The 20,558-nt window shown below is 41.4% G+C and overlaps 1 non-coding gene across 1 annotated transcript; it reads left to right on the top strand.

The window, feature by feature from the left end:
• Positions 1 to 387: 387 nt before the first annotated feature.
• LOC150019123 (small nucleolar RNA SNORA3/SNORA45 family) lies at positions 388 to 517 on the top strand. The gene has a single exon (XR_016509495.1). It is a non-coding gene; the product is annotated as a small nucleolar RNA SNORA3/SNORA45 family (small nucleolar RNA).
• Positions 518 to 20,558: the final 20,041 nt, after the last annotated feature.

The raw sequence follows: 20,558 nt of genomic DNA on the forward strand, positions 1-20,558 counted from the left end.
CTTACCGTCTTATTTTACAAGGTTGTTAGGATGACTGATTAAATGAGGTAATATGCCAAAAAGAGATGCTCAGAGAAACAGTATAGCAAAGGAAAAATCTGTTCATGAACTTTCTTTGTTGAACCTATTTTGGAATCCCAAACAACCCCCAATGTGAGTTTTCATAGCTTCTAATGTTCCTACGTTGCAGGTTTCAGAAAATGTTAATTTTAGTTATTAGCTATTCTTTCTTTGTGGTTTGTATTTCAGAGCCTCTCAGCTATTATATAACTTGGAACTAAATTTATTTATAAATATATTACCTCATTAAATCAGATAACATAATACTCCGCTATTATTCTAGCTAATCATACCAAGGGCAGAAAACTAATAATAAAGTCAGGACCTCCCGAGACTAGAGTCACATCCTGACAGCTGTTGTCCTGGTGTGCTAGAGTTCTAGGAGAGAATCTGCTGGTCTTGATTCACTGACAAGGGCAGTTGGAGCCCCCTGTTAGTGCCCAGATCAGAAACACACGCGCACACACACACACACACACACAAAAATGTCAGGACCTGGCCTGGGGAACTAGTATCTCTTCTCTACCTGCTCAAACTCTGAAGCAGGAGATATTTATGAGAATGTTGTTTAATCTCCCTGACCGTCCCCGATTGGCTTTAAGATATAATCTTCCTTGTCAAACATGGATACTGATGAGTCACAGATAGGACCTTAGCGATTCTAATGCCGAATAACCTCCTTTGCTTCAGAGCTTTCAGTTGACTTGAGTGATTGATTGTACCACTCTAGAACAATACAAAGATTTAAAAAAAAAAAGAACTATACCTTTCCAACTGATCAACTTTTGCACCTCTCTCTATTAAAAAATTTACCATTTGCTCTCTCTTTTCACGTCTAGCAAGTGAAAGTGGTGTGAGGCCATCCTGGAAAGCAGCAAAAACAATTTGTAATTTATAGAATTATACATATTCAAACTGAATTGTAATACTTATAAAAGATCCTCTGAACTTAAACATATAATATACAGAAAGTAAATAAAAAGCAGCCCCTTCCTTTTCACTCCTCTGCTGTCACTGGCTGCTCCTTCTCTTTCAAATGCCCTCCTCTCCCACTGCAAGATCATTCTCCAGAACTCACTTCAAACATTTACTGTACTGGTTCTAAGAATCTTTGTTCCTGTCACAGTATCCAGTGTGGTATACTGTCATTATTTCATTGCTCCCCATCTAAACTAGGAGCTTCTTGAGGGCTGAAGGCTATTTTTCTCTCTCTGTATCTCCAAACCATAAAACATAGCAGTAAATTCTTTTAGTATTTTTATTAAATAACCTAAATGATTATATCTAGAGTCGTGTCGTCGGCAGCCGTCCGTCTCGAGAGACGATGGTGTAGCTTCTTAAGAGTCTATCTGCACCGCCGAGAATGGCTGTGCAGTCCGACTCGGGAGTGACACGGTATCTGTCTCCTCCCGTGTTGAATCGACATCTTACGATGACGCTGGAGTGTCCTCTCCAGTGAAGCTGAAGCTACAGAGCCTGGGCAGGGTGATATGGAGGGTCTGCTGTTGCCCATGCAGCAGACCCCCCCTCTCTTCGCAGCTGAAGGGTCCAAGGGAAAGACGGAGTCGATACAGCTTGGCTTCAGGTGCGCCGCAGGAGTTGCCGGTGTTGACTACAACGTCAAACCGCCTTAGGGACTCCGGCTCCGGATTTTCTGTCGGGGTTTACTCCCTTAGCCTTTCCCCTGAAGAGGTATGCCGCAAGGCAGCGGAGGTTTTTTGGAGTCGGAGTTTTCCTTCTCTGATGTGTCCTGACTGGAAGATCGAACCAGCGACACTTAGCTCGCAGGCCAACACTCAATCCACTGAGCCAAACCAGCCAGGGCTATATCTAGAGTAGTATTTCTTAAATTATATGTCAAAGAATATGTACTTTGCAAGAATTATAGTACTATGTCCCAATATAAAAGGGATCCAGAAGGATCACCTGTGTTTAACAAATATTACAAAACTGCATTATATGCCCAGTACTAAAGAAATGTTTAACTTTGTTTAATTCTGTAGCAAACATTAACATTTGTCAATGAAAGGGTTTCAGGATACAGCTTTGAGAGCTTTTCAATAGAGGTGAAGGTTTTTTCCAGATTATACACACTTGCTTGACTCTCTTCTACCAAAGCTATCAGGACCACAGATGTCAATGTCAGTCACTCCTGCTCCAAAAGGGTTTCTAAAAAAAATGGACTCTAAATTAAAAGAGACAGGCTACAAATGAACTTTGTGGTCCATGGGTTTTCTTCTATTATGAGATCATATCTTTTCATCTTAGCTCTTAGAAAGCTCATTATAAAACTATACTCTCAATTATGTGGACAATCCTGAGGCCCTAATGAACATGTACTTTCAAAAAAATTGTTTTTATTCTAATTCCATTTTAGTTGCCCTTAAAGTGATTTTATATTTGAGGAAAATATAAATCAGAAATAAAAATATAATGGCTTACCAAGAAAAATTTTAACTTTAATTTATACAAATTATTTATACAAATTATTTTCAGCACAAGGAAAGCTACTAAATCACTCATATTTTTGAGTAACAATGCTGAGAAGAAAGATATGATATTATTTGGAATATGCACACCCTATTCAGTTCCAATCAAGATGAACTTTCTCGTAAGACTGATAGACATTCCAATGGGAATGTGACAGGATAGCAAGAAGCTTGGAAAATTTTGGGGCAAGTAGAATGGGGAAACTGAGACAAAAAAATTGAACACTATCAAACAATTAGAACAACTTACAGCAAGCTGGTGAAACACAAGACCTTATCTCCCCTAACCAAGAACACCTGAGAGCAAATGGTTTATACCTCTCCTCCCTAACCAGAGAAGAAATAGCTGAAATCACCCTGGTCTGGGAAACAGAGAACAGAGACCCAATTAATGCCATTTTGGCCGCTCAACCCAAAGACAGGTGAAGTCAGGGCACGAGATAACAAAACTCCACTAAAAGCCAGACAGAACCAAGATAAAAGTAAAACAGTATTGCAGACCAAATAATAATCCCAACCCCCCTATATGCTCATTTTGATGCCATCAGCATATGAAAAATGAACCTGGAAAGCTGATGAATATTCAGCTGAAACACTCCCCTAAGACTCTCGCTCTCAGGAGAGAAAACCCCTAAAATGAAGGCTATCAGTGAGAGCTCCCTCTAGAGCACACCCATGCCTGTTTCATTTCCTCCTAAACTCTAAGGGTCCCCATGAGTAGTGCAGCCAGGGAAGCAGCAGGCTTACCCCCTGATCCTGTCTCCAAGCCTCCCTTTGTCTCTGACTTCTGAGTGAGCTAACAGCAGCCCAGCATTGGCTCAATCCTTTCCTATAACTTTTCTAGGGAACCAGAGCAGAGTACCACCTCGGTTCTCACCTGTTGCTTCTTCTACCCTAGGCCCTTCCTTTGCTTCACTGTCCCCAGCTTTAATAAACATACTCTCAAACTCACTTGAACTCCTGTTGTAAAATCTTTTTGACAGCTGTCACAATACAATCTAACAAAATTGTTGGGAAGGAAGTTAAAGAAAACTGCACACTACTAGAGCCAGTGTAGGAAAAAAAATGAAACAAATTTTTGGCCAAGCCAATATGTAAAATTGACCCTACTTGCATCAACCGAGGCCATTCCTGTCAGGGTTGCAGTGGTGAGTGGTAATGTGTCCAGGAGAAAAAGTGGATGAACTGTTTTGCCATCACCTGCACCCTGCAGGTGTACAACCTCAACCCCACTAAGAGCTGCCCAAGGCTGAGCAGGAGCTACACTGTCATGTGGAAAACCCCAAGGAGGTATGCGGCTGGTAGAGTGACTATGAGCACAAGTGGATGCCTTTGCTAATGTCAAGACATGACCTCTCTTGCCGCAACCTTCAGAACTCTGGGGTCCTGGAGTGTTCAGGGCCTGTGGACTTCTGCTTCCCTTCTCACCTGCACTGACCCAGCTCCCCCTGCTGGGTATTAGGTCTCTTCCATCCACCCATCCCCAGCAGCCCCTGTTTCTTAAGTCCCTGCATGCACAGGAGCCAGCCCTACCTTCACTTCACTCCTCCCAGGCCTTCAGCCCTTGGTGGGCTCTCAGCCTCTCACCCACTCCCAGGCACTAGCAGAAAGTTCTTCCTTCAGGGCTGAAGGGTGGCTGGAGACAGAGCTTTGCACTTTCCTTGGACACCACATTTGTCCAGTCCTCCGTGACCTGACTGTAGTTCTCTCCATGGTAACAGGGCCTGATATAGTATACTCAGTGTATGTGTGTGAGGAACAAAATGCTGGTGGCTAAAATAAAGACATGTATTTCAAATATTTTATAAATAAAGTCCATTGATTTATACCTCATTTCTTGCTTCAATATCTGCGTTGTATGAAAGCAGCCTTGCTACTATCTCTGTATTGTGACCCAGGGCAGCATAGTGAAGAGCAGTGTTGCCATCGATGTCCAGTATATTTGGGTCAGCACCACGGTCTAGCAGAATGCTCACACATTCTTCTTTCTGGCATTGTACAGCCTGTCAGTATATGCTGAGAAATAGATTGTAAATGCTAGGAATTCAAAGTAAACATTCCACAAGTTTCACCAATAACTTATACCTAAATGAGATACTTTCATTTTTATTCTAAGTAATTAAATCCAATCCATCTCACGTAGACATAGTTGGCTACTCCATACCTTAATCAGAGCTCTCGTGTCTTCTTCATCAACAAGGTTCAACTGGAATTTTCTGTCTGTCAGGAGAGTGACCACTTCTGCATGGCCATTGGCACAGGCCAGATGTAGAGCAGTCCTGTGAAAGGGACAGACGTCTTTAGGAACCTAGAGTGCACTATCTCAAAACATACAATTATTCATGTAATTGCAAACATTAAAAGTTATCCCTATGCCTCCTAAACAAATATTTAGTATTCTCCCGGAGACAGTACGATATTTATGAGTTCTTGCTACTCACTGCATTAAGGAAGGAGCAGCTTATTTGAATAGAGACACCATGACCTAGGAATTCAGTTCAATTTCAGTGTCGTCTTATTTTAACTTTGTCCTTCATGAGCTATCACTTAGTCTTTATGTGCCTCAACTTCCTCATCAACAAAATGGGGTTAAAAATAGTAGTGACCTCACAGAACACCACTGCTTGCTTCAATGAAAAGCTATGCAGTGTTTATTATAGTTCCTGGCACAAAAAATCTCAATAATTGTTAGATTATATTATAATTATTACTATTACTATTACTGCAACTTTATGAAGACATTTTAACTAAATAAAATGGTATCATTATACCTATTTTGCAATGCATTTTAAGAATTAGAAAGTGGGACTTCCGGCCAAGATGGAGGCATAGACAGATATGCTGTGTCTCCCTCCACAACTAAGAAGGAATACAACGATCTCAAAACTAGAAACAACCAGAAGTTCAAGAAAATCAAAGTGCATGAAAGTCCAGCAAACAAAGATATAAAGAAGAAATACTCATCCAGACAGGAGCGACAGCTCTGAATGGGACATGGAAGCAAACAAACAAAGGAGACTTCCGGACAAGATGGAGGCCTAGACTGACACGCTCTATCTCCCTCCACAACTAAGAAGGAATACAACTACCGCAAAACCAGAAATAACCAGAAGTTCCAGAAAATAAATAGAAGTCCAACATATGAAGTTATAAAGAAGTGGTGCTCGTCTGGACAGGTAGGAGGGATGAAGCCAGGGAGGAGAGGTCAATCTATGCTGTCCACGGCCACAGCAGAGACAGTGGCAGGACAGCGGTAAGCGCAGACACCCATATTTAAGGGGAGGCGAGAAGCGCCTGGGGAGCACCCCTGGCTGCAGACCAGACCCATCAGCTTGCGATTCCAAAGCCGGGGAAGGCAGACCCTCATTGCCTCAGACTGTGAGGTTCAAGGGGGTGGGGATGGAGGAAGAGGCTCCCAGTCTCTCAGTGAAGAGTGAACAGCAGGAATCCATCTTGGACCCTGACCCCCGCAGAAAAGGCCACAGTGTGGTCAGACGGGTTGCCCGGCTGTGATGAGTGCATGGGGCTCTGCCCCCTATAGCATAGGAGGTGTGACAGCCCTGCCCAAGAAGAAAAGGTAAACATAAAATGGTCAGGATGGCACAGATCATGATAGAGAGCTTGGTGACGCCACTGACCAGACAGCAAATATCTAGTCTAACAGACCAGCAGATAGATAATTTTTCTGAGGCTCAGTTCAGAGCTTTGGTTATAAAAATGCTTACAGACCTAACGGCAGATCTGAAACAAGATGGGGAAGGAACGAAGGCTAGTGCTGCTGAAATGAACAAAAATACATACAAAACTAATGGTGAGGGCAAGAAAACCAGGGATCAAATCAACAAATCGGAACATAGGGAAGGAACAAACAGTCAACCAGTGCAGAAAGAGGAAACAAAAAGTGAGGAAAATGAGGAGAGGCTCAAAAATCTATCTGATGGCTATAAATGGGCCAGCACCCAAATCATAGGGTTTGTCAGAAGGTGAAAAAGAAGAACTAGAAATTGAAAAATTATGTGAAAAAATAATGAAGCAGAACTTGCCTAACTTGGGGAAGGAAATAGACTACAGGTCCAGGAAGCACAGAGAGTTCCAAAACAACTGGACCCAGAGAGAACCACACCAAGACACATTATAATCAAAATGTCAAAAATTAAGGATAAATAGAGAATCTTAAGAGCAGCAAGAGAGAAGAAGAGAATTACATACAAAGGGGTCCCAATAAGACTATCAGCTGATTTCTCAAAAGAAACTCTGCAGGCAAGAAGGGACTGGCAAGAAATATTCAAAGTCATGAAAAGTAAAAACCTACAACCATGATTACTCTATCCGGCGAAGCTGTCATTCAGAATAGAGGGGCAGAGAAAGTGCTTCCAGGACAAAGTAAAACTGAAGGAGTTCATCAGATCCAAACCACTGTTATATGAAATGTTAAAGGGACTTGTTTAGGTGAAAGAGGATCAAAACTATGAACATTAAAATGAAAACTGTCTGGGAGCCAAGTGTCGCTGGTTCAATTCTCAGTCAGGGCACATAACTATGTTGCACGTGAGGTCCCCAGCTGGGGGCATGAGTGAGAGGCAACCACACAGTGATATTTCTCTCCCTCTCTTTCTCCTTTTTTGTTTCTCTAAAAATAAAATAAACAAACAAATAAAATAAATAAATAAATAAATAAATAATTTTTTAAAAAATAGAAAACTGTATCACAGCAACCAACAACAGAAGCTAAGGAACCAAAACAAAGGCAAACTAAGTAGGCAACAAGAGTGGGAAAAGAATTATAGGTATGGAGAACATTATGGGGGGAGATCAGCAAGGAGGAGGAAGGGGGGAAAGGGTGAGAGATGGTACAGGAATTAAGGATCATAGTAGGAGGGAGTGGAGTAGATAGGAAGATGTTAAGAACTATATGCACAGCCAATGGGCATGGACTAAGGGGGGGGGCAACTGGAGGGAGAGATGTCACTGGGTGGAGGGGAACAAAGGGAAATGAAATTGGGACAACTGTAACAGCATACTCAATAAAGCATATTTTTCAAAAAAGATGTTAAATGCCCAACACAAATAAAACTTGTTGTAGGGGAAAAAAAATAATTAGAAAGTACAATGTATTTCAATGATTCTAAGATGCTTATTTTCTCACATTTTAACATCTCTGATATTGGAATGTAATTTAATTCAGAATGTCTTACAACTGTAATTGTCAGCATTTTTTAAACATTCCTTATTGGTACATAAATTATTGAGCATCATACCATCCATGGTGCCTTTCATTAAGACAAGTAATGGTAAATACAAGGGTGTATGCTTTCACCACTCTTATTCAACATAGTTCTGGAAGTCCTAGCCACAGTGATCTGTCAAAAAGAAATAAAAGGCATCTAAATTGGAAAGGAGGAAGTAAAACGGTCAGTATTCGCAGACAACATGATAGTGTACATAGAAAACCCTATGGTCTCCACCAAAAAACTACTTGACCCAATAAGTGGATTTGGCAAAGTAGCAGGATACAAAGTCAATATTTAGTGATCAATGGCATTTTTGTATACCAACAATGAATTATCAGAAAGAGAAGCTCAGAAAAAATCCCATCTACTATAGCAACAACAACAAAGAATACTTAGGAATAAATTTAACCAAGGAGGCAAGAGGCCTGTACTTGGAGAACTAGAAAACATTGAAGACAACACAAATAAATGGAAGCATATACCATATTCATAGATAGGAAGAATTACCATCATTAAAGTGTCCAAACGACCCAAAGCAGTCTGTACAGTCAACGCAATTCCTATCAAGATTCCAATGACGTATTTTACAGAACGAGGGCAAAGAGTCCAAAAATTTATATGGAACTAAACAAGACCCTCAATAGTCTCAGCAATCTGGAGAAAGAGGAACAAGTTTGGAGGGATCACAATACTTGATATCAAACTATACTACAAGGCCACTGGAATCAAAACAGTCTGGTACTGGCATAAAACAGGCACATAGATGAATGGAACAGAATAGAGAGGCCAAAAATAAACCCATGTCTCTGTGGTCAATTAAGATTTGACAAAAGGGGCATAAGCATACAATGGAGTAAAGGTAATCTCTTCAATAAATGCTGTTGGGAAAATTGAACAGGTCCATGAAAAAAAATGAAAAGAGACCACCAACTTATGCAAGAATAAATTCAAAATGGGTAAAAGACTTAATTATAAGTCATGGTGCTATAAAAATTCTAGAGGAAAACACAGGCAGTAAAATTTAAGATAACACATGCAGCAATATTTTTGCCGATGTATCTCCTAGGGCAAGGGATATAAGGGAAAGAATAAATAAAAGGGACGACATCAAATTAAAAAGCTTCTGCACGGCTGAAGAAAATATCAGCAAAACGAAAAGTGAACCAACCTTTTGGGAAAACATGTTTGCCAATGATACATTGAACAAGGGTTTAAACTCCAAAACATGTAAAGAACTTGCCCTGGCTAGTGTGGATCAGCAGATTGAGTGTGGGCCTGAGAACCGAAAGGTCACTGATTCGATTCCCAGTCAGAGCACATACCTGGATTGTGGGCCAGGTCCCCATTTGGGGGCACGCAAGAGGCAACAGAATCTGCATCCTGCCAAGTATATAAGTGCCCTTTACCCATGTCTTTCTCTCCATCTCCAGCAAAGCCCATTCTCTTCCACGAAAACATGTTAAGAATCAACTCTGCCTATATGTTAATCAGCTTGCTGATCTTCAATTTTTTTTTTTCCTTTCATAAATTTATGATCTTTAATTTTTTACGACATGGGTGAGAAGAACCGAGTTTCCCACGACAGGTGAACCACAACTATAAAATGCTGCATGTACGTGTTCTGTGAGAGGAATTACGAATGAGTCCTTACGTTTTTGATTTTGCTGCTCCTCAAGTCGGCTTGAGCGCTAGATCCCACCTAAGGTCTCCGCCACCTAGGTGCTGCGGGGTCGCAGGAGGGAAGAAGCCCAGTGCCCTCGGTGGCAGGAGGGCTGAGCTACACCTGGCTGAGCCCGGGCAGGTAAGCGCTTCTCCCAGGTCCACCCCGCCTCCTCCCTGTCGACCCCTGGCTGCTGGCCTCCCAGTCCCTATTACTTGTTCTCCTTGTCTCTGTAATCCACGCCATTCATCCGAAACCACAGAATCCACTTCACTTTCGCTACGTTGCCCACCATAGCAGCTTTGTGGATCCTTCCCAGATCTTTGTCTCGGATATAGTACTCGTTCTGCTGGGTGACACTATTACTACTACTATCTCCCACGTTGTACCTCACTTTGCAGGGGGCCAAGCGCCGCCTCCTCCGAATGGCAAAAATCTTCCACATCGCTGCACCTTCCCCTCAGCTTTACGCTGAGCTCAACACTATAGTTCTCGACCAGGCGACTTCCTCACGCCACAAAACTCCAGCAGGGCAGGGGGGGGGGGTGTCGGAGGGAGTTGGTGGTTTAGAATCTTTCAGCCCAGAATAATGGTAACCAAGCAACGCCCTGCCCCGCCCCGCCCCGCCCCGTGAAAACAAACAGGCGTGACCTTTCTTTATAGCTTCAGGGAGAAAATTAATATTAATTAACCACTGCTTGGCAGATACTATGTTAAATGATTTACATTAGTTCTTATTTGTTCTTCATGACAATTCTATTAGGTAAATACTATTAACACCACTTTACATATGGCAAAACTGAAGCTTGGGGAATGAAATAAACTCAAAAAGTATAACAGAGTTTGCAATTCGATGACACCAAAGGTAACTGCCCTATATGTAAGACAGATTTAAGATGGTTAAGGTCTTATCCTTCTTCCTATATATTCTATGACTCAATAATTCTATATACACAGTGGAAAACACATATAAGTTTTAAATATATCATTTTTAATGAAAAATAAAACTGCCAATTCAGAACATCACATTTATCTATATGTTGAATTATTACTGTCATTTTAAATTCTTTTTCAAAAGGTAAGTTTGTTCCAGGAATCAATTTATTACTATTTTTAACACCTTAAACTTTGAAATAGACTCCAACCTGAGTTTGGAATATTCTACAAGCTAGATATAAAAGAAAACTGTCTCCAGTAAAATATACACATCTGTTTTCCTCCGTGTCCTAACCAATAATATTCCTATAGAAAATGTTTTGTTTAAACACAACCTAAAGTCTAACTGAAAATCAAAAACCTTGGGCATTAGATTCTAATCATTCAGTGGTTGACCATTTTACATAGATAAAGAAAGACAAATGTTGGTAGAAACAAAAATTTTTAATATTACACAGAATATTATTTTAAGCTACACATAAAAATTTTAAAATGACTAATTTGTACTGTGCACAACCACATCTACACCCAAGGAAGAAAGAAACCTAAAACTGATATTCACCAAGATTTTCATGTTTAATGTACAAAATCCTAATGAAAAGCCTTGAAATCATGAATGATTCTGCCAGTCAAAAGAGAAGGAAAACCCCACAAGTCAGTTTTTAATTGAATTCTAAGCAAGCTGCAGCTACCAAGACTATTATATTAATACTGCTGACTTCAGTTTACTTAATATGAAATAGGAAGGAAATTGGTAGCTTTGTTTTTTGTAAAATAATAACATACAGTTTTAACCAAGATTTATTTAGAAAACATTTTGGAGTGTAGTTGAAGGTCTCTTGAACTATGCTCTATCCTTCTGGAGTCTGTATAAGCAGTATATGTGTGTTTCCCCAGCTCAAAAATCATTTATTGCATGACACTCTGTGCCAGGCACTCTGTTACACACTCTTATGTCTCATGAGGTAAATAAAGAACCTTGGTAATACAATATTAAATTGTGAACTTGGTTGTCATTATTTTAAATTTTAAAAATTAAGATTTCCAAGTAAAACATGAGTACATGGCCAATGTAAATTAATTAATTCATTTAAACAACAGAGACACATGGAATAAGTCTCCTCTCACCACTCACATTTTAGTTCTCCATCCAGAGGCAGTGAGAACCCTAGAATTATTTCTGGAATTCACAACTGGAATGAACATACTTAGATATGTAAGAATCTCCACATTGGTTTCCTGACCCATACAGTGAGGGCTCTTATGGTAAGAAAGGCTAAATGAAGTCCACAGAACTGCATTTACCTACCTGCAACTGCAGAGATAGATGCCACCATCAAGGACTTGAAGGATGCTGAGTGGCAATTCCTACCACCTTCCTTTCAATTAGCCAACCTGGCCCTTGTAAAAGAAAGATGGATCTTGGAGAACAACAGTGGATTAATGTCAACTTAACCATGTAGTGACTCCAATTGCAGCTTCTACTCTACGTTTGATTTTGTTGTTGGGGTGCATCATCACATACCCTAAAACTTGTTAGTGGCAATTAGTCTGGCTAATGTTTTTTATACTTATTGGTAATGACCATCAGAAGAAGTTTGCTTTCAGCTGGCAGGGTCAGCAATACACCTTCACAGTCCTGTCTCAGGACTGTATATAAAGTCCAGCCCTGTGTTACGATCTGATTTGTAAGCAACTTTATTGCCTTCTCGTTTACAGGACATTAACAATGCCATTTCACTGACAATATGCTGATTGAACCTAAGGATCGAAGTAATGACTTCTCTAGGTACTTTGGTAACACACATGCATGCTGGAGGATGGAAAGTGAGCAAAATAAACATCAGGGGATCCTCACTGAAATTTCTAGGGACCCAGTGACCTGTAACATGAGAGGTATCCCTCCCAAGATAAAGGTTATTTGGTTCATCTGACTCCACCTTCTGCTAAGAAAGACATAAAACACTTAGGGAACCACTTAGGAGTTTGGAGGCAGCATATATTTCACTTGCTCATACTCTTTCTACCTATTTACTGAGTAATCCAGTAAGCTGCTAGCTTTCAGTGAGACCCAGAACAAGTGAAAGCTCTACAAATGGTCCAGCCTGTAAAGCAAAATGTTTTCATTTGAGCCATATAACTCAGCAGATCCAATATTACTTGTTATGTCTGTGGCAGATAGGGATGCTCTATGCAGCTTTTGACAAGTCCCTTTAGGTGACTCACAACACAGAGTCTTGGAGTTGTGGAGTAAACCTATGGCATCCTTTGCAAATAAATCTCCTTTGAGAAGTAGCTCGGGCTTGCCACTGGGCCTTAGTAGAAACTAAACCATTAGTCAGGTAACTTGAACTATCCATCATCAATTTGCATTGTCTCACCTATCAATCTATAAATGTGGATGTCCACAAAGTATTTCATCATTAAATGAAAATGTTTTACAAGAGATGAAGCTCAAGTAGGTCTTGAAGGTACACATAAGTTGTCTGAGAAATAATCCAGATACACATGGCCCACATTCCTGCCTCATTGCCTCTTCTCTCTCAACCTATTCATATGGCACAGGGAGAGTGCCCTATGACCAGTTAAACGAAGAAAAAGATGGGGCTTGTTTTACAGATAGCCATGCACTGTGTGCTGGCACTACCTGGGAGTAGATGGCTTTGCACTATAGCCTCACTTGGGCAGAGAGGGCACTAAGTTAAGTGAGGCAGGTAATTTTCCAATGGGCAGAGCTTTAGCAGTACACCTGGTTCTTCATTTTATCTGAAAGGGATTATGTCCAGAGTTACTGGTCTACACTTATTTATGGGCAGTGGCTAATCATTTCACTAGATGGATGGCCAGGAAATTCAACTGGGGAATTTTTGAGGAGGTCTGGGGGATAGGCATGTGGATAGAACTCTCTGTATAGGTACAAAGTGTAAAGATATTTGTCTCGCCCCTCCCCCCGCCCCCGCCCCTGCCACCATGTGAATATTCACCAAAGAGAAACCTGTGTAGAGAACAATATTCATAATCAGGCGGATAAGATGACTCATCCTATGGACATCCATCATCTTCTTCCCCCGTCTCTACTGTCCTTGCCCAGTGGGCCCACAGACAAAGTGGCCATGGCAGAAGGGATGGAGGTTTTGAATGGACTTTCATTCATTGAGGCTGATCTGGCGAGAGCACTGCTGAGTGCACAAACTGCCAATGGTAGAAGCCAGAAGGAGCCCACCACATGCTGCACCCCTTGCCTCCCATAACACCCCCACTTTAGGAGAATGAATCACCCACATGATAGCAGGTTAATTACCTAGGACCGTTTCCAGAAGGCATTTGGTTCTTACTGAATAGACACTTAACATGGGATATAAATTTTCCTCCTTTGCCCAAAATGCTGCTCCCAAAGTCATTTTGTGTGAATTTAAGAAATGCCTTATTCATCATCATGCTACACCACACAGCCTTGCTTCTAGCCTAGGAACTTGTTTGAGAGCAAATGCATTGTGCCAGTTGGCTCATGTTCATGGAATTCACTGGTCTTAACCTTGAAGCAGCTGTATGGAATAGCCTTTTGAAAACTCAGTTATGATGTCAGCTGGGACAGTATCTTCCAAGATGCAGTATGTGTTTGTAGTGCAGGAGCTCCAACCTGGGGAGCTGCTTAAGTGTTTGTTATATTCTGAAAATAAATGAACAAACAAACAAACAAACAAACAAAAAAAACACCCAAAGGACTAGCAGATGTGAGCATGCCATTTATTACTCACATTACAAGCGAGTGGGAGGGTGTGTATCAGAAAGGAAGAATATGGTGTTTTTCAATGTCAGAAACACTGAAAAGGTTACCTTAATACAGTAAACAGGTGGTGGTCATTCGGCTGGAAAAGAGTCAGTGGCAATGCAACGTGATCAGAACTAAACCTGGCTCTGCGGCCACTGACGCTACCCACGTGGCCTGAACGGCCCTGGAGGTGCTGCGATGAGAATTCTTTTTTTTTTTTTTTTAAGATTTTACTTATTTATTTTTAGAAAGAGGGGAAGAGAGGGAGCAGGAGAGGGAGAGAAACATCAATGTGTGGTTGCCTCTTGAGGGCCCCCAACTGGGGACCTGGCCCGCAACCCAGGCCTGTGCCCTGACTGGGAATTGAACTGGCGACCCTTTGATTCACAGGCCGGTCAACCCACCGAGCCACACCAGCCAGGGTTGTGACACATATTCTTGATCATGATGCTCGGGAGACGATGACAAGTAACTGCTCCTGGGCTCCTGTGACAGGAGCTTCTGGGGCACCTGTCATATGCCAGCTGCCGGCAGAGAGCAATGCAGGAAACACACCTGATGGGAGATGGGAATGGCACCAACGGCCCTGGGAAGCAGGCCTTAGCCCCGGGGAAGATTCTGAGGCACTCTATGGCTGCAGCTTTTCCTGTCACATCTATCCTCTCCCCACTTTTCTCCTCCTGAGCGTCTCACGGACCAACACTTGGAGCAGAGCCCCTCGGGCTCCATGAAGCCGGCGCAGGTAAAAATTCAGCCAGCCACAGGCAGAGAGGTGACAGTTCTGGCTCTTCTTTGGGTTTACGTGACACAGGCCTCGAGCATGCTGACTCAATGCAGCAAACATAGTAAAAATTCAGAGGTTTCTGAACATGGAGAAATGTCTGATTGCAACAGCAGATTTTATTTTATGAAAGAAAATATGGGTAAAACTTAACTCCTCAGCAAAAAGAGCTTTAAGTAAGTAATTTCACGAAAATAAAATCTAAAGTGCTATTAAGACTACTAGCAAATAGCAGCATGTTTAATCAAAGCAGAGCTTAACCGAGTCACAAACACACGTGGAGGTACCGGCTGTCGCGGGAGCCCCGGGCAGGCAGGATGGGGGTAGCGTGACTTGATCGCATCTTGCATTTATACTTTACCGCATAACCATTCTCGGCGGTGCAGATAGACTCTTAAGAAGCTACACCATCGTCTCTCGAGACGGACGGCTGCCGACGACAAGCGAGTGAACCAATGGCAGTGGGTGGTGTGAGAGAGACCACACCTCCCCCAGTCTGAGGCTTGTTATAAGGGGTCCCAGACAAAAGAGGAAAGTGTCCTACCTGTGACTCTAAACTACAGTCTCATTGTGTAAATGTAGAAAGAAAAGGTCAAGAAACAGTCAAAGGTGAAGAAGCCACTCCCAGAAAGACATAAGAAGGGAGCTACAATCCATTCCCTGAACAATACACATTCCTTTTGGCCAGGGGCCTCCTGGCCAGCCCTCATCAAGGGTGGTGGGGGAGCTGTGTCAGCATAGACCCCACAGTGTCATAAATCATTGATCAAAAAGTGGTGCTGATATTTTTTTTTTTTTTTTTTTTTAGAATCAGAATTTGCAAGTCTAGGAATCAAATGTAGAAAATGGGAATGGTGCCTCTCATTGTTACTTCTATTGATCTACTACTGAAATTTTTTCTTCCCATTCCCTATAAATTTGGGCTCTATTTCCACTGAGGGGCACATCACTAGTTCCATTAAACTGATAAATGAGACTGTCTCATCAACATTCACTTCTCATGCCTCTTTCTGGGGATTCCTCTTTTCTTTTCATTGAGAGGTTGTTTCTGTGTCTTACCATGTTGGATTCTTCTTGTTTGTTTTTGTTTTTTGGATTTGTCTGCTTTGACTTCCCACCTTTGTAGTATGAGATTCTTTACAGGAGATCTGGAGGTTTCAGTGGTGCAGTCTCTTTGATATCCTGAGCCTGAGTTCTTGGGTTACCCTTTATGTCGTTTGTTTATGCTGTCTGGTTATAGTTCAGATGCACTTTGTTAGGATCTTCCCTCTGGCTAGCTGATTGAGAGTCACTCTGTGCACATTGTCTTGAGTTCTTTAGTGAAGATGCTGTTAAAAACATAAACATAAAGCCCAGGCAGGAAACCCACACCCTCAAAAATATCCCCCACCCTCTATCCCGCTATTGCCAGCCAATGAGCCAGTATTAATATAAATGTAGAGAGATTAGGGCTTTTATACTATAGGAATAATAGATAAGAGTTGTTTTTAAAGAGGAAAAATATGATTTTTGAGAGAGGGAATGACAGATTAATAATAGTAGCAAGTAGTGTCAAGACTATGCAAGACAGTAGGTTAATATTTACATTGTTAATAATAATAAAGGAAAAAGAGGGAAGAATGCAGAATATAGTAGGAAAGTGGAATTGTATAATATTAGATTTATATAGTAGTTATATTCTATTTATTTAGTGTGTAAAGGAGGCTAAACTAGACAGACAAATAAATAAACAAAAATTAAAGAGGAAGGATGAGAAGGAGAGATGGTATGAAACAAATTAAAGAGATAGTTTTAAAATTTTTTTAAAGTAAAAAATAAAAATAGGAAATTAAAAAATTAAAATAAAAAACTAAAATAGAAATAAAAATTAAAAAATATATATAAAAGGAAAGTTTTTACTCAGTTCAGCCTTTGTGTGTTGTCTTCTTTTTCTGCATCTATAGCTGGTCTAATGAGGTGGGCCAGAGGTTCCTGTTCCTTGCAGCAGCCCTGTGCGCCCGCAGTGGCTGGCGTTCCTTTGGCGCCTGTTGGAGCCGGCCGGGGTGCTTTTGCGTGTATGCATGTGAGCGCTCAAGGTGGCCTTCGCACTAGCCTCAGGCCTGCCCCACCGCGCCCTAGGAGTTGGTCTCTTGCCCCTTGGGGTGGGGCCCCAAACACTTGTGCATGGTGGAAGTGAGGGTCTGTGACTCGCCGCTGCCCACTGTTCCCGCACCTGCCTGGGTGGGCATGAGCAGAACCCGCGCAAGTGGTCTGTGCTCCAGCCTGGTGCCCACAGGAGCTGGCCAGGGGTGTCTGCGCACAGTCCTCTGCCTGTCCAGTGGGCCCTCCCTGCGCCTGTTGGGGCACTGATCTTATGTCTGTTGGGGTGTGTCCGAGGGACACCTGGACACGCGGCCCTGCGCACCTGGGCCAGTGAATGAGGGTTCTTCCCTGTGCGTGCCCGCGCGACCCAAAGGGAGGGTTGGGGAGTGGGTGAGTGTACCTCTGCACCTGCGCTCCTCAAGAATGTCCTATCACCCATGACTTTTCCTCCCCTATCTGTAGTACACAAGAGAAAAATATAAAGGAAAGTCACATTCTCACACGCACAGCAGTACGCTGTTTCTTGTCTTTCGGTGTCAGATGCCACCTGGCCCAGTCCTGGCTCTGCCAGAAGGCAGAGACCCTTTCTCCTCCCAATTCCTCTCTGGGGAAGCCTGTAGTCATCAAAAAGCCTTTGTGTACTTCCAGCCCTGGGGAGCCAACCCAGTCAGAAACCCTGTCTTGTCACTTTTTCCTCCATATCCTCACCAAACAGGTCATTCCCAGATGGTTTTCTCTAATCCAGCAGTGCCAAGGCTCGATTCCTGCCAGTGCCCAGCTGCTCACTGAGATGTTTGTCTGCAATTAGTCCAAACTACAGATGAGTCTCGGGAGCCAGAAAGCACAGCCTCCCCTCACTCTTCCGCCATCTTCTCTTCTTAATGAGTATCTATTAATTATTGTGTTCTGCTCAAGAGGTGGTGAGACACAAAGGTGAATAACTTCCTATTGAGAAAGTCTTAGTCTACTGGGGGAGTAATAATAAATATAAATTACAGGATAGGTTTTATATAAGCAGTGATAGGAAGCAGTGCCAAGAACAGATATTTTGGGAAAATTTTCTGACATTTTGAAGTTGGTATCAGGGTTGACAGTTAAGATCTTTCACTAAATCTACCACTTGTACTGGCTTAATATAGCACGGTTTTACCAGGTTTGTGGTCGTGTCTTTAATTCTTAATCAGCAGTTGTCCAATATTAATAATTATATTATAAAGAAAATGCACATAATTGAGAAAGTAGAAAAAGAAGAGTCTATCCTATTTATTTATGTATCTATTCTGATTTGGCAAACTTGTTAATTCTGATTTTAAAAAAACAGACTTATATGTGTTCCAAAATTTTTAATTTTTTCAAATTCCTTTTATTTATTTATTTATTTATTTATTTATTTAAAATTTTATTTTTTGGTTATTCAATTACAGTTGTCCCATTTTTCCCCCATTGCTCCCCCCTCCCAGCCCATCCCTTCTCCCACAATTATATCCCTCCCCATTGTCCATGTCCATGAGTCATTCATATACGTTCCTTGACTAGACCCTTCCCATCCCTATCCCCCTTCTCTCCCTCCCCCTTCCCCCCTGCTGACTACTATTCTAGTCTTTGCCTATTTAGTTCATTTGTTTGTGTTGCTCTTTAGTTTCCTGTATTGGGTGATATCATATGGTATTTTGCTTTCTTTGCCTGGCTTATTTCACTAAGCATAATTCTCTCTAGTTCCATCCATGTTGTCACAAATGGCAGGAGTTCCTTCTTTCTTTCTGCTACATAGTATTCCATTGTGTAGATGTACCACTGTTTTTTCATTCACTCATCTACAGATGGGCACTTAGGCTGTTTCCAGCACTTAGCTATTGTAAACAGGGCTGCTATGAACATAGGGGTGCATAGGTATTTTTGAATTAGGGTTTTAGGATTTTTTGGGTATAATCCTAGCAGTGGTTTCACTGGTTCAAATGGCAGTTCCATTTTTAGTTTTTTGAGGTAATTCCATACTGTTTTCCATAGTGGCTGCACCAGTCTGCATTCCCACCAACAGTGCAGTAGGGTTCCTGTTTCTCCACATCCTCGCCAGCATTTGTTGTTTGTTGATTTGTTGATGATGGCCATTCTGACAGGTGTAAGGTGGTATCTCATTGTGGTTTTTACTTGCATCTCTCTGATGGCCAATGACGTTGAGCATTTTTTCATGTGCCTATGGACCTTCTGTATGTCCTCTACGGAGAAGTGTTTGTTCAGGTCCTTTGCCCATTTTTTAATTGGGTTGTTTGCTTTCTTGATGTTGAGTCGTATCAGCTCTTTATATATTTTGGAGATCAGTCCCCTGTCTGTGATATCATTGGCAAATATGTTTTCCCATAGGATTGCTTTCCTTTTCATCTTGCTGACGTTTTCTTTTGCTGAGCAGAAACTCTTTAGTTTTATGTAGTCCCATTTGTTTATTTTTTCCTTTATTTCTCTTGCCTTAGGAGATGTATCTGTGAAGATATTGTTACGTGGGATATCTGAAATTTTCCTGCCTATGTTTTCCTCTAGGACTTTTATGGTATCACAGCTTACATTTAAGTCTTTAATCCATCTTGAGTTTATTCTCGTGTGTGGTGTAAGTTGGTGGTCTAGTTTCATTTTTTTGCATGTCCCTGTCCAGTTCTCCCAACACCATTTGTTAAAGAGGCTCTTCTCACTCCATTTTATGTTCCTTCCTCCTTTATCAAAGATTAGTTGACCATAGAGGCCTGGGTTTATTTCTGGGCTTTCAATTCTGTTCCACTGATCTATATGTCTGTTTTTATGCCAGTACCAGACTGTTTTGATCACTGTGGCTTTGTAGTATTGTTTGATGTCTGGTATCGTGATTCCTCCTACTGTGTTCTTCTGTTTCAAGATTGCTTTTGCTATTTGGGGTCTTTTTTGGTTCCATATTAAGTTTTGGAGCATTTGTTCTAGGGCAGTGAAATATGTCATTGGTATTTTAATAGGGATTGCATTGAATTTGTAAATTGCTTTGGGTAGTATGGCCATTTTGATGATGTTGATTCTTCCCATCCAAGAACATGGTATTTGCCTCCATTTATTTGTTTCTTCTTTAATTTCTTTCTTCAATGTTGCATAATTTTCAGTGTACAGATCTTTTATCTCTTTGGTTAAGTTTATTCCTAGGTACTTTATTTTTCTTGTTGCTATAGTAGATGGTATTTTCTTTTTTGCTTCTGTCTCTGGTATTTTATCGTTGGTATACAGAAATGCCTTAGATTTCTGTATATTTATTTTGTACCCTGCTATTTTGCCAAATTCACTTATTATATCAAGTAGTCTTTTAGTGGAGTTTATAGGGTTTTCTAGGTATACTATCACGTCGTCTGCAAATAGTGATAGTTTTACTTCTTCTTTCCCAATTTGGATGCCTTTTATTTCTTTGTCTTGTCTGATTGCTGTAGCTAGGACTTCCAACACTATGTTGAATAGAAGTGGGGAGAGTGGACAGCCTTGTCTAGTTCCTGATTTCAGGGGGAATGCTTTCAGTTTTTGTCCATTGAGTATGATGTTG

Source organism: Furipterus horrens, unplaced genomic scaffold, assembly GCF_987537825.1.
Source record: "Furipterus horrens unplaced genomic scaffold, mFurHor1.1.pri manual_scaffold_2, whole genome shotgun sequence".
In the NCBI taxonomy this organism is placed as follows: Eukaryota; Metazoa; Chordata; class Mammalia; order Chiroptera; family Furipteridae; genus Furipterus; species Furipterus horrens.